The sequence below is a fragment of the Tenrec ecaudatus genome, chromosome 3 (assembly GCF_050624435.1).
Source record: "Tenrec ecaudatus isolate mTenEca1 chromosome 3, mTenEca1.hap1, whole genome shotgun sequence".
NCBI lineage: Eukaryota > Metazoa > Chordata > Mammalia > Afrosoricida > Tenrecidae > Tenrec > Tenrec ecaudatus.
This window is the reverse complement of record NC_134532.1, coordinates 23,128,558-23,141,484: the sequence shown is the minus strand read 5'-3', so window position 1 is coordinate 23,141,484 and position 12,927 is coordinate 23,128,558.

Here is a 12,927-nt window from a genome sequence, read left to right as displayed (position 1 = left end):
TGCATGCTATAGTGGGTGGCTCTACAATGAATGAACAAACCCCTGTTTGTGAAGAGGGTATAAGTTGGGCTGCTAACTTTAAGACTAGCAGTTTGGAACCACCTATAACACGACAGGAGAACGAATGAGCGTTCTACTTCAGCAAACATTTTCATTCTTGGAAACTCACCAGGGAAGTTCTCCCCTGTCCTATAGTATCTATGTGAGTCTGCATTGACTCGATGACAATGAGGTTTTTATCGTGGGGGCGTGGGAAATGGAAATTAATAATTTATCCATGAAACAGGAAACCACATGAAAGCAGGTGTAGTAGCTACATAGTTTCATTTCAATTTGGTAAATAAGTGTAGGAGTGGAGGTTAGCCTGTTAATCAGATCACAACCTGATGATGCCTCCTGGTGGGCATGACCTTCTCATGTAGATTCTGGGAATTTCCACTCTTTTTCCCTGGAGCTGGGCTCCCTCTCTTTCTGCTTCACCTTCCTGCTCTTGAGTCACTTGGAGAGCTGGAAGAGCCCCATGGAGACCACGTCAGCACTAAATGCTTCTACCACCATTGGATACACAAGACTTTTCACCCACTGGCCTGTGGTCTTCCTGCATTCGTCATTTTTGCATGTGCTGTGTGAGTCTGAAGAGGAAATTATGGACTACTATCAGACATATGGGCTAATAGCGGACTTCTAGAGTTGATCTGGATTGGGATGAAATGTTTTCTTGTTATCTATTAGTCATTGATGTAAATCTATTTCTTACACATATTTGAATGACTCTGGATTTGTTTCTCTAGTCTACCCAGTATAACACAGCAAGTATTTCCAGAGGAGTCACCCTTTAGTTGCAAAATCTAGGCTAAGTTTCCCCAGATCTAAGGATAAGGTGGCTCTATCAGAACTGGGAACATAAATCAGTTTAATTCAGAAAATATTGCCTGATAAGTGACGTTTGTGGATTCCTGAAAAAGTCAGGTGACAGTTTTCTGTACACTCTGGGGAACTATCTGACCATATTGGGAAACGTAACAGAGTTTTACTATTCTCCTATCTCCATTTTCAGCCAGCAACTTTGGCATCTGACTTGAACTTTCATAAAGGAATTCCCAAGTATAACAGGCATGAAAGAAGCACAATCTTTAGGGATGCAAGTTAATCAGGAAATGGTTCACTTTGATCTTTCCCAAAAACACTTGTTCTGAGAGTCCCGGCAGCCAAGAGTTACCTGCAGGAAGCAAATTTAAATTTCAGATCACTCAACTTGGAAAAGTCTTCCCCACTGTCCGTACACGACCTCTTGGACCAATAGAAACGTGAGTGAGTGATACATTAAATTAGCAGAGTGCATGAATAATGATTAGCATCATAGAAGAACATAACTCTCATGTTTAACTGTCCCCAAAGCTTCCCGGTGAAATCATACAAGAAGATAGTATAAATTCCAACTCTAAGGACAGACAAGTTTAACAACCATTCTCCCATCCACGTTCCTCCATTCCCTTGTCACTGCTCCTGCTTAAGGTTTATTTTTAAATTTTGTTAAATTGACATATAACTTACCTAGACGTGCATGCTACTTACTTCTCTTTTCCTAAAAATCAGTCATATACGATGGTGCTTTAGGTCGTAGAATGGACCTTCACCACAAAGGTTACGCAAGGACCCTTTAGTTCTTGCTTCGGCCCCATTTTCACAGTGGCAGGATTGGATGGTTGGGTGTTTCCAGTTACTTAGGAGGATGGACATCCGGGTAATCTGATCACAGGCTTACACACTCCATGTACATTGTTCTATTTCATCCCATGTCACTCATGCACTCTCTCTGCTCAGGGGAAAAGTACTGGTGCCTCGTCCATTGTTATCTGAGTCTTTGCAGCTGCAGTCTCAGCAGCAGCTGTGGGTCCTTTGGCGCGGACCGCCTCTCCCTGACTCCTCCCCTAGCCCCACCCCAGACCCACCTGGCCACGCCCACCCTCACCAGGCACCTGTGTTGGTGCCGCAGCAGAAATGGGCGGGGCAAGAGCTGCCTTGAGAGAGTAGGGACTCCTCCCTGACCCGCCAGCTCCTCCCACCCTGGGTCTCGCCCAGACAGGACCGGAAGTGGCCGTGTCTTATTCTGAACTGCAACTCACAGCAAGGCTCCCACTGTCCGTGCTCTGCTCAAGGCGCCCGAGAAGCGACCCCAGCCTGAGGACCCTGTTGCCGGCGCTCCCAGCTGGGAGGCTCTGGGCTCCAGAACATGTATGTAGGCAGAGCCTATTTTAGTCCAGCTGACTAGGGTGCAAGCGCCCTTTCTCTCCCCCAGGAACCCTGCCAGCGCTTCTCTTGGTGAGAGGTGGGCGGGTTTCCCCAAGGCCGGTCATATTTCCCCACTTTCGGATTGGTTGGTGTTCATGGTGGGATTCCCTGTTGGAGAAAGGGGATCCCGGCTGGGGTTTGGGGCTTCAAGGTTCCCTGAGTCTCTCATTGTGGGTCTCCTAACGCCCGTCCCTTGTTTCCTTTCACACAGAGGCACCTCCTCCCTGAGACTCCTTGCACCTCCTCAGCTCAAAGGTGAGCCCCGGGGTCTTGTTCTGCTGACCTCACTCTGGACCCGACCACAGTCTGTTCTAGGCGCAAGATCTCTTGCTGGTCCATGACAGAAACGTGTTCCCTGGCTCTAAAAATATTGATGGTGGCCCTTTTTCTTACTCCTTGTTTCGATTTTTATCTATATATTACTATGGTTTTTAAAATCATTCCCATTTCATATCCTTTCTATTCTTTATTGTTTCTGTTGGGTTCAGTTTGTGAAGCACAGAAGGAGTGAATGCCTAGAGGCGAAATAATATGCCAGGGTTTGTAGGGATGGCTGGGTGGGGTCGCGGTGGGTGGCTGGTGGAGATGGGGAGGGTGAGGGGACTTGGGGAGTAAGAATGAAGGATCGAGGGGACTGTACACTAGAACTGAAGGTGACTATCAAGTCTTTTGAGAGGTGATTTAATCTTGGGAAAATAGGCAAGGTTTAAATCGATTGTGGTAATGATTGTGCAATTCTTGAGATGGCTGAACTATGGAATTGTGGGAGTATGTGGGATATGTGGATTAAGTGCCCCCAAAAGTGTTTTTTTTAAAAGAAAGAAGCTCTCTATCACAAAAGCAATCTAACTAAACTATGCACAGAAGAATCAAAACCCAAACTGAAACAAAGGAACCAAAAACAAGGTAATGCTAAAGGGAAGTGACCCTGAAATGGGCCCATGGCTTTGAACGTTGTGAGGCTGAAGGACAATTTACTTGGGGCTGGTGTAGTGGACGTTGGCCTTGGTGCCCTCGGCCACGGCTGCTGGCCAACTGTCCAGGCAGCGGCAGGCGCATGGTCGCCAGGATGTCCCAAGCTTTGATAGTTGAGCAGTTTGGAATGTGCCAGTTGAGATGCCTGGTAGGCGATGAGTCCACAGTTGTCATTGATCAACGAGTGCACGATGCCCATGGCCCTGAATGCGATGCTGGAGTCCGAGTGGACCTACTGGAGCACCTTGTGCACATACACAGAGTAGGCCTCCTTGCTGCTTCATAGGCATTTCTTGTTGTGCTTCATCTGAGCCTTAGCTGCAGCCTCCATGGGGTCCCTCTCCGGGGCAGACAGGGACTTAGCAGGGTCAGGTGGGTTGTTTGACTGGGCGGGTACACCTGGCAAAGGTAATGTTGGTGTCCTAAGGCGAGCTGAGGGAGGACAGAAACCCCCTCCTGGAGCAGAAGGGTTTAAGCTCGCTGGATCTTGATTTTCAGTAGAAATACACACCGTGAAAGCAGGACCTCTAGATCCCTCTGACCTTTTGGGTTTTCAGCAGGAAGTGTTGGAAAAGTTATCACAGAGATAACTGGCTGTGGTGGCCAAGTGTTCATAGTGATGTCACTTTTTAATTCTTCAATGTCGGAGTGATTTGACCTGATCTTCCCTGTAAGATGGGAGTGGAAGGGCGAGGGGCTGGAGTAGAGGAGAGAGGAGGGAGGACAGAGGAGAGGAAGGAGGAGGGAGAGAGAGATTGGAGCGGCCTCCACACTTTCTGATGGACCTTAGTCTGGAACCCCGGCCTGCCCCCTGCTGGACAAGGTGGGTAGATCAGCCACTGAGTGGGGACTTCTTTTTCTCCACACTACTTAGGTAGTCAACTAGGAGGTCCTACTAAGAAAACGGATTGGAGATGCTCACATTGTGAACTTTTGTCTCAGCGCGCCAGTTGGAACCCTGGTCTGCTGTCAGCGCTCTCCCAGCCTGCAGGTCCCCAGGCTCTCCTTCCTGTTCTCACAAACTTTTGAATAGTTGGGTTGGATTCCATTTTACTTACTTAGATCTTTTCAAAATGTTTCACAAAAATATATTTTCAATTCCATTATTTTACTTACTTGATTTTGGTGTGTACATATGTGCATGTGTGTATACCATACACAGGTTTTTGTAGTATCCTTTTGGATCACCACTAAGGAGGTTGACCAGTAGTTTTGTTCGGGCAAAATGTGTGCATTCTGCCAAGTGCATATATTAATCTACTAGTACTGCTTCTGCCCGTTTTAGCCATGCAGGCAGGCTGGCCAGCTCTTGCTGCTCTCTGGCAAGCAGCATCACCTCCTCCTCTTGTGTTTTAGGAGGGTATCAGTGTGTTGGAAAGATGCTCAGCATTTTAATATGTAAGGGTTTGGGAGTTGGAGATTAGCAGTTAACCATTAGGGATTTAAGTACCAAGTTATTTTTATGTGTTGAAATGTAGCTAGCCTACAACTTTTTATATATTTACTAGCTATAGTATTTATGATCTATTTGGCATCTTTTTTATGTGAAGTCATCAATTTATGATAAATAAAGATTTTTTTTCTTCTCTTTGGAAGTCATTTTTCTTCCTTCTTTCGATATCCCTTTCCCCCCTTCTCTTCCTTTTATTAATTCTTTTTTTTCTGATTTCTAGGTAGTACAATTTTTAATATGAGTGGTGAAAATGGACATGTATGTTTATCCTGATTCTCTTTCTCCTACATGTGACATTTGCAATTTTTCCCCAAGAATGTACATTATCATATTGGGTTTGACCTATTTCATGTTAGATTTGTAGTTGTTTTGTTTTTAACATGAAAAGCCTTTGACTTTGTTTAGTATGTATTCTGTGTCTATTTAGATAATTGACTTTTTTTTCCCCCTTCAATAGGCATATATGAGTGTTTATTTTCTTGTGTTAAATCAGTTCTGGGATGAATTAGAATGAATCATGATACATACTTATTTTAATACATTGTCTGGCTCGGTTTCCTTTTTTAAAGATAACTTTTTCATTCAGATCCGTTATCAACACTGGTCTACAGTTTTCTTAAAGTACCATTATCTGACATTGGTATCAGGTTTTTTCTGGTGTCATAGAAGGTGTTACTAAGTGCTTTCTCAATACTATTGTTATGTTGGAACCCAATAAGTTGAACTTAACAAAATAGTAAAAAAGTGTTTATTCATCTTAATGTGAATTCTCTAGCTGCCAGAATTTTTAGTTTTCATCTATTGTACAGTTAGGCTGGAAATTTCTCATGAAATTTTATTTTGATTCAATTGATTATAGACCTTCTAAGCATCCTGAAATTCAGTAACTATTGTCAGTCCCTTGCTCTGCTGGATCTTCTGATCTTCCAGCTGAATCCTCAGTGTACAGGACTACATTATTTACAGTTTCCTAGAAAAACAAATAGCTACTCACAACTTAGTGACTGTGTTGCCCTTAGACTAGAGCCCATGTTCATGAAAATACTCTGCCATTTGGCATGCTGTGAGGTCCTTAGAGAACTGCCTTCAGCTCACCAAAAGAATGGACTAATGAGGGGTAGGAATGCCTCAGTGATTTTGTTGTCACCTTGTTTGTTCCAATTTTATTAACTGAAGAAGCCTCTTCCTTTAAAAAAATGTTGTCTTTTTTTTCCTTCCCTTTTTTAATGAGAGAAATAATATCTTTTGTAAACATTAGCACACTAATGTCTTTGTGTTTGTGCTGGGTGTATATTTGTGGTTTCTGAGACTGTTATCCTGTCAGCTGTCATTGAGTCAGGGACCCATTGCACAACAGAACAAAACACTGCACTCTCCTGTGCCATCCTCACAATTGAGGATGAACGCATGCTTTTTAAAAATTTATTTATTTTAACTCATTTTCTTATGGCCTTTTACAGCTTGTATTACAATCCATGCATACATCTACTGTTGAGCACATTTGTACATATGTTGCTATCATAATTTTCAAAACATTTTCTTTCTACTTGACCCTTTGGTATCAGCTCCTCGTTTTGTTTTTGTTTTTTTCCCCTCCCTCACGAAGCCTGGATTACTTATATTTTCTTGCTTTTTCATGTCTTTTTTTTTGAGTCAAGTTCTTTAAAAAAAATTTTTCAATCATTTTTTTGGGGGGCTCATACAACTCTTATAACAATCTATATATACATCCATGTATCAAGCACTTTGGTGCATTTGTTGCCATCATCATTCTCAAAACATTTGCTTTCTACTTGCGCCTTTGATATCAGCTCCTCATTTTTAAAAAATCATTTTATTAGGGGCTCATACAACTCCTATCACAATCCATACATACATCATTTGTGTAAAGCACATTTGTACATTCGTTGTCCTCATCATTCTCAAAACATTTGCTCTCCACCCAAGCCCCTGGCATCAGGTCCTCATTTTTCCCCTCCCTCCCCACTCCCCCATCCCTCATGAAACCTTGGTAATTTATAAATTATTATTTTGTCATATCTTGCTCTGTCCTACGTGTCCCCTCCCCCCACTTTTCTGTTGTAGGTCCCCAAGGGAGGAGGTTACATGTAGATCCTTGAAATAGGTTCCCCCTTTCCAACCCACTCTCCCTATTCCCTCTCAGTATCGCCCCTCACACCACTGGTCTTGAGGGGATCATCTGCCCTGGCTTCCCTGTGTTTCCAGTTCCCATCTGTACCAGTGTATTTCCTCTGGTCTAGTCAGACTTGCAAGTTAGGATTTGGATCATGACAGTGTGGGGGGTGGGTGGGATGGAAGCATTTAGGAACTAGAGGAAAGATGTATTTTTCATTGTTGCTACATCACATCCTGACTGTCTCGTATCCTCCCCAAGACCCATCGGTAAGGGTATGTCCAGTGACCTACAAATGGGCTTTGGGTATCCAGTCCACTCTCTCCCACTCATTCACTATGGTAAGATTTTTTTGTTCTGATGATGTCTGATACCTGATCCCTTGTCACCTTGTGTTGCACAGGCCGGTGTGCTTCTTCCATGTGAGCTTTGTTGCTTCTAAGCTACATGACCACTTGTTTACCTTCAAGCCTTTAAGACCCCAGACACTATATCTTTTGATAGCCGGGTACCATCAGCTTTCTTGCCCACACTTACTTATGCACCCATTTGTCTTCAGTGGTTGTATCAGGGAGGTGAGCACAAAATGACATGAGTATTTGCACTTTGATGTCTGATAACTCATCCCTTTGTCCCTTTGATGGCTGATAATTGATCCCTTCGTGATCATGCAGCCTGGTGTGCTTCTGAGCCTAGTAGCCGCTTAAATACCTCAAGCCTTTAAGAACTCCAGACACTATATCTTTTTATAGCCTGTAACCTACTGAATCAGACTCACAGTGACTTTAGGGTTTTAATCATTAAATTGGCAAATTTTATTATGAAATTTGTATTAGACAACATCATTACATTAATGTTATGTTTCTTTTTTATGTCAAACATTATTTTAAAATAATTTTTGAAATCCTCAAAATAAAAATCTTAAAAAAAACAGTTCAGCAACTTAGATCCTTTAATATTTTCTCTTCTTTTTACCATTCAATCCATTTTATTAGGATCTAATTCAGACATCGTACCATTCTATGGTTCACTCTTATCAAGCCGTGTTGTACAATTATTGCAATCAGTTTCAAAACATTTTCTTCCTTCTTGAAATTCTTTATATCAGCTCCCTTTTAACCCCCATTATCCCTGCTGAAGCCCCCAAAACTCCTACTTATTGTCTCTGAAGATTCACCCATCCTGGGTTTCATAAATTGAAAAACATAGGGAAAGACATAACAGGGAGTCAGAAAGGCTACCAACAATGACAAAATACAACAGAGATTAAACCCTTATATGAAAAAAACCCACAGAAAATATTAAAAACTAAATCAAGCACAAATGTATCAAAAGGAGATCAAGTGACAAGGTTTTAACCATCAAGTCAGATTTATCATTTTAATTTAATACAGTCATCTCTCCTACACTCTGTCTGATCACCAGGTTACTCCATTGCTCAACTATGATGAGAGGACAATCACAGGAGGCTTAGTCCCTGTGTAGATCCTGAGAATGTATGTTGAGCTACTACTGACATCCACAGCCAGAATCTCACAACTTAATTCTGATACTATTTCCTCATTTTTATTTGGATTATTTTATTTACAATCCTGGTAAATCTTTTTAGAGCTTCATCTTTCTCCTTTGGAATGGCAGGTGGTTTAGAACTGTTGGTCCTGCATTTCATATACCAATGTAAAATCCACTATGCCACAGGGAGAGTGGACTTGTATATCATCTTATTTGTTTATAGTATTTACTAGTTATTTATTGTACTTTGTTTTCCTGATTGATAGCTACACAGTTAAACTTAATAAGGAGTGAAATACGAACTTAATTTTAAATATTAAGTAATTTTAACACTTTCTGGTTATAAAATGGTGTAATTTATTATTATTTTAGTTAATTATATTTGGCTAACCAGAATTAATTTCCATTTTTTGTATCTCACTCGATCAGAGATGTTGTTGGGTGCTTTTGAGTCAGTTTTACTCATGATGGCTCTGTATACAAAAGAACACATACACAAACCACAAAGTCTTGAAGCATCCTTACTTGCTCCTAGATCTGAGCACATGTTTGCGGACATTTTGACTGTGTATCTAATTGAGTGTTTTCCTGTATTTTGATGACACTCTACCAAACAGGATATTCTTCTCTAGGACCTGGTTCCACTGAGAACATGTTCAGGTTATGTGGGAAGCCTCACTAGTCTCAGTTTTAAAGAGCATTCTGAGATATTAGTTTGCAATGTCCTCTTTTTATGACACATTTGCTGTAGACAAAAGAACAGAAAGAAAAATGGGCCGGGTGCTTTTTCTTGCTAACACTACCAAACCGGATGTATCTCTCCAGAACTGCTGGGCCCCCTGATCACATTTTCAAAATATGTGAAAAAAGTTGCCATTCTCTATTCCACGGGACATTCAAAGTTGGCCTTCCAATGAGTGTGTCCTTCATTGTGACCCCAATGAATGATCTTACTAATGACTGCCCACCTGACAGGTCATTCCAGTTCACCTGTTCCCAGTGTCAGGGGTCTCTCTATTCCCGGAACTCTTGTTTCTGCATCAAGGGAGAGACTGGGTAACAAGCATCACTTGGGGACATTTCACAAGGGTAGCATCAGAAGACTCCACAGTTATTTGTTCAGGCACAGAGAATATTGGTCAATCACTACCCATAGTGCAAAGGGAGCAGTACAGAGAGACACCTCCTGAGAGCCACGACCCTGGGCTGGAATACATCAGTGAGCTTGGTACATTTAAAATCATCATTGAACTCATAAATATGCATATGCTTGTATTTCATTGTCAACAGATTTAAAGTAACAAGGTGAAAATAACCATGATAATCTGCTTCTCATGAAAAAAATGGGTCATATAGGATGACAGTGACCGATCAGAGTCATTTTTATTATTTGCACTGCAAACAGCGAATGCTAGTTCCCTTTGTCAAGCTTGCAGCGGGGAGAATATTTAGAGCAGCAGTTCCCAACCTGTGGGTCGTGACTTCTTTGGGGGTCGTATGACCCTTTCACAGGGGTCGCGTAATTCATAACAGTAGCAAAATTACAGATATGATGTAGCAACAAAAATAATTTTATTGGAAGGGGTCTCCACAACATGAGGAACTGTATTAAAGGGTCATGGCATTAGGAAGGTTGAGAACCACTGATTTAGGGAGGGGAAAAAAAGGAAAATGTCCCTGGGGATGCGGAGAGCTGGTAGAGAACACATGACCCTGACAGGAAATCCTCCCTGTCATCCAACTGTGCCTGTCTAGGGCTGGGTGTCTGTGCTCTGCGGGTCCTGTGCGCTCTCTGCTGCCCAGTGACTTCCCTGCAGGGGAGGTTTGTGTCTGGGCTCACACTGACTTCTCTCACTGTGCTCCTTGCACAGTAATACATGGCCGTGTCCTCAGCAATCACAGAGCTCAGTTGCAGGGTGAACTGATCTTCGATGTGTCTCTGGTGACGGAGAGTCGGCTTTGGAAGGACAGGTTACAACATGTATTACCATCATAATCTATGTATCCCATCCACTGCAGCCTCTTCCCTGAGGCCCGGCGGATCCAGTCCCAGTAGGAACCACTGCTTGTGATAGAGAAACCAGAGACAGTGCAGGTGAGGGGCAGCTTCTGGGAGGGCTTCACCAATCCTGGCCCTGACTCCTGAAACTTTGCCTGGGACAGGACACCTATAAATAAAGATATTGATCTCTGTCAGTCACTTGCAGTCAAAACTATCACTGTAGACCCAGGTCAGATATCTGAATCACCCACCTTTGAGGACTGTCACCTGTGTGTGCAGGAGAACACACAGCAATAGCATCTTTAGACGACAGTTCCGCTTTCCCAAGGGACCTACAATCCTGTCTGAAGATAACATAGTTTTCCCAACACAAGGGTGAATTTTACCCTAGTGCTTGAAGAATGATTTGCATGCAGGAGTCCTGTCCTTATGAACTGAAAATGATAGAGACCAGGCTCTCCTCTTCCTTCTGAACCCATGGTAAGGTAACTCTTTGTTTGATTTCATATGCATATTAGTCTATAATGAGGGAGCACTTGACCTAAGAGGTGTGTGGGAAAGGTAAAAGGAAAGCCAAGGATTTCTGAGCTCAGTGTTCTCGCCCTCCAGCCCCTCATTGCCCCTGCCCTGTCTTGGCCTCCTCTATGTCATGTGCCCCAGAGAGTGGACAGAATAGAGTTTGTTGAAAGCATCAGGTGGACACCAGATGATCTAAACTACTCCACACTCCTCTCCAAAGCACATTTCCTTCTTCACACAACATTACTACCAGTAACTGAGACCCACTGCAGGTCCTTCCCTGGAGCTGGCCGATGAAATCCATGGTGAATGCAGAGAGTGGACAAGAGAGTCTGAGAGATGTTCTCACCTGCCTCTAGTCTCCCCCAGGCCCTATCAGCTGCACTTTGCCCTGGACATCTGCAAGCATCACATACATGCATTGTTTATACCTGCTCAGGGAATGGGTAGACCTGGGTCTCCCATGGCTGTGCCTTCTATCCTAGAATGGAAGGGTTGGGCTAGGCTCGTTGTTGTTTTTCCTACAGAAGAGTAATGTGCTCTCTTGTGTATCCATCAATTCTAAAGATATCTGAGGGGTTAGATGTGAGAGTCTTGGGAGAAGGAGGTGGGACTTACAATATCTGAAAAATATACTTGAGTTCTTTTTATACAAGTTTACTCTACTGGTGAAACCCCATCGAGACCAAGAGGAACAGAGGAAACCATAAGGATTTTTACTAGAATATAACCCCTCTCACCACAACATATAAATGTCTAAGTGTACAAGCGAATGACACCAAACCAGGAAGCGATAGTCACGGTGGTGAACCACTGCAGCTGAGGGGGAAACACATGAGGGTTTAAAATATAAAGAGAGAGAGAGAAGTCATGACCCAGAAGAGGGTCAGACATTTCTCCCGGGTCCATGATTTCCTCTGAGGGAGAACAGGGATGCTTGTAAGGCCACACCCCAGAAATAGGTTCAAACTGCCTCCTTAAGAAGGATGCAAAGTCAGAAGATTAGATTAATCACTCCTCCCTTTAGCAAAGCCCCATTCCATGATAAGCAATGATAAAGCATAATCCCTGGGTTTCACCTGAGAGCGCTCAAATGTCAGGTGACGGGTTTTGTGGTTTGTGCTTCGGGGGATGTGGATGTAGAGGTGGTGGAGGAGTGGAGTCCAAAGCCAAGACAAGCAAAGGGAAAACTTCAACACTGATAGTCAGAGAATTGAACCTCTAATACCGTTCTCTCCATTGATCTTGACTTTATCATTTGGAATCATTGGATCATACTCTGAAGCCCACGTCTTCAGGATAGCAGTCATCTGTGCCTCCCATACCAGGGAGTTTCAGGTTTAAGTTTAACGAAATAGTTCAGTTCCTTTAATAATGGTATTGTAGGAGAGTCTATTAAGTTGGGGTAACATGAAGAAGCTGTTGAGTGGCAGGAGTTATTTGGTCTTTTGCATTTCCTGTTAAGTGACAAAATGTTCCATCAGAGGTGGAGCCTCCACTAAAGAGGTCTTATTTCTTTTAAGCTATACCAGAGCAAGTGACAAACAGTACATTAGCACTAACAAGTCATGTCACAACATTGCCTGTGGTTTCATATTAAATGATTACATAGTCTGAGAACAGCTGTCAGTGTATGCCTTTGCATTTTGACTTATAGTGATGTTCAATAATATTTGCCCTTTTGAGACTGACTGCTTCACTCAGCACAATGTTTCTAGGTCTGTGTCATGATGAGTTTTTTGTTTCTCCAGTGTTTTTAGACATGTGAGGTGTACACATAAGTGAATATCCTAGAAGAAATTGATAGGAATAATATTTGAGAGTATGTGATCATGGTATGCAGAACATAGTCCTGTTCATATATTTCATATGCCATAAGTTATTTTTATTTAAATGATTTCAGACAGTATATATGCTAATTTGCTTCGCTTAGTTCACTTAACTAATTTTATTTATGTGGGGATAGACCCATAAGTTAATATCCAACCAACATGAATTTATTTAATGCTCAACACCTTAGAGCATGAACACATGTATTCC